The sequence below is a fragment of the Camelina sativa genome, chromosome 19, assembly GCF_030686135.1.
Source record: "Camelina sativa cultivar CO46 ecotype springtype chromosome 19, ASM3068613v1".
Classification (NCBI taxonomy): domain Eukaryota; kingdom Viridiplantae; phylum Streptophyta; class Magnoliopsida; order Brassicales; family Brassicaceae; genus Camelina; species Camelina sativa.
The window spans coordinates 9,509,928-9,512,501 of NC_141898.1; the positions used below are offsets into that span (position 1 = coordinate 9,509,928).

General features: G+C 39.6%; 1 pseudogene; it reads left to right on the forward strand.

The window, feature by feature from the left end:
• The first annotated feature begins 94 nt into the window (after positions 1 to 94).
• Positions 95 to 1,464, forward strand: LOC104767643 (UPF0725 protein At3g19520-like; annotated as a pseudogene).
• Positions 1,465 to 2,574: the final 1,110 nt, after the last annotated feature.

Below are 2,574 nucleotides of genomic sequence, written 5' to 3' on the forward strand. Positions count from 1 at the left end.
ATGCTTAGAGAAGGCCCAACTGAAGCCCATTAATGAATCCTTCGGATGAATATAATGTTTTTCTTTCAAAATTGCATGCATCGACACCGCCGACATGTCCGAAGGAGGAGGAAAATATGATATGACGACGTCTCAGTTGGAAGATGATCGGAAGGAGTTTATGGATTACTGGCGTACAGCGGCCAAATCCGATGTACGTAGTTCTTTCATTCTCGTATCTAATTTCTTCTTAGTTTTTCTTTCTAGGTTTTTTTTGGGAGCAAGAACCTATTATTATTATTATTATTAAACTGAGAGATTATTTACTTTGCTTAGGGCTTGTTTACCCAAGATCTATGCTATGGTGGGGCTTCATCGTTACAATATGCTCAAGGTATAAAGAGCTTAATTAATTAGTCTCTTCCTCTTGCTACTCAATAAATATTAATTTTATACATACAAAAATAATTCTATAAATTTTTTATGAGGGGACAAACTTCCAGTACCGTGAAGAAATACAACAAGTCAATGAATTTGGTACGCTCTTTCTTCATAAATTCGGTTGCAATAGATCCTTCTAGTCAATTGCAGAAAACCTTTCAGCTTCGACTTGATGAAAAAAGTTTGGGAAATTTGGGTTTGAATGTCACTATTGCTAGACATAAAGATGAAGAGAAAGGTGACTGGATCACTTGTTCCTTTTTTTTTGTATTCAATCTCACTAGATGCTAGTAAATTGATTGATTGATTGTTATTAATGTTGCATATATAGTGATCACAAAGAAGCGTTTCATACCTCACTTTCAGGGTGAAGTAGCGGCCGATGCTTTCTACAAGGTGCATTGCCTGATTGGCCCTCAGTTGTTGATTTTAATGATGAAAAACGATTTTACCTAGTAAAATTTTGCTTAAGACACTAATGATGATCATAATCACTTCTTTTGTTTTTTGCTCATGATCAGTTAAGCAGTTATATGTTTTCATTGTTGCTTTTGTAGGTGAATGAATCAGACTTGCTAGCCAATGATTGGATTCGTTTGTACTTGGAACTTGCAGTTTGTGTACGTCATAGGACGCCTTCAGAGGTTTTGTATTTCTTTTGGCATAACAATTAATGAGATACCACGATCATTGCCATTGTTTTTTAATAATCATTAACAAGGTTTGGTTTTTGTCTCGAAACTCATGTTGTTGCATACAGAGTGATCTGTACAAGTTGCAGATTCTGAAAGTGGAAATAGAAACCAAGGAAGAAGATGTGTAGCCGCCAAATGCGAGACTCGAGGCCAAATGTGCAATTCTCTACATAACGTTTAAAGGGTTTGGCCGAGGCTCCGATTGGTGATGAGGTTGGTGAGCATGTTGAACGCAAAGCTATAGTTAGAGGAGTTATCAATGAGCGTTCAAAATACTTGACTCTACGAGGTGGGTTTTCGATTGGAGAAAAAGCTTTGAATACTGACGAAACCGTGACTCTCCCGTAGAGAGAAGAACGTTTGGACGATGAGCAGAGTTCTGAAAAGCGTTCTCGCTTAGACTAAGTTGTAAACCAAGTTAATTAGATCAGATAACAAACTAATTAAGTTATTTTGTTACTTTAGATAGTTTACATATGGATTTGTTTCTTTGTGGTATTTTTAAGTGTACTGTTTCTAAGTTTTAAAGCTTCGCTCCAAGGGTAAACCCAAGCTTGCCCTAGCTCAATTACGTTTCCATTCCAGTTTCCATCATCATCTACTTATACAAATAATAATTATAGCAAATAACATTTGCATGCATGCACTTAGTAGTTACTAGTTAGTACTTAGTTGAGTATTTTTGACTAGCTATTTTGTCTCTAAAGGAGTTACAGGCTTACAGCAACTCTGTGATAAATATGGACGTTGTGGACTAAATTCGGCAAATAAATCAAAAAATTTATGAGCACCAAAAGATATGAGGAGGACTACCGCAGACCCTTATCTGAGAGAGTTTCCCCTCCTAGACGACCTCCAGCCCCAACCAACTACACCCGCCACTACCAACCCCGACATCAGCCTTCTAGTCAATCTTATCATACACCTGCTGGGGTATCTAGAGGCTTGTCCCAGATTGTTACTCATCATAATTCTCTAAGTAAGCTCTCTGATAGGGATAGGCACTCTAAAGGAATCAACAGGCTTTCACCAAGGAGTGAGGACCATCGACCCCCGCCTCAACGTGAGACTTCTAGCTCTGTCCGACCTGTCCTATCTCATACTCCCTCTCCAAGGCCCCCACGGGTTCCTATGGCTCTACCTCCTAACCAAGAGTCAGTTGGAGCCCTTGTTTCTTCGCAAAACAGACGTCTCGCTCTCGAATGTATCTCTCTAGGCGAAGATGCTAGAACCTACTTGCAAGGTCAAGAGATCTCTGTTAATTCAAGTAGACTCCAGGACGTTGAGGTTCGGTATCTGGAGACTGGCGGTCACAGTAATGTTCATCTCTCACCTGTAAACTCACACTTAGTGGAAACTCCCGCATTCACACCAGAGAGAACCCCTGCTGCACTCCGACTAGGACCTTCCTCAGCTTCAAATAAGAGGAAACAATCAAAAGGTCGTGCTGGTACCAGTA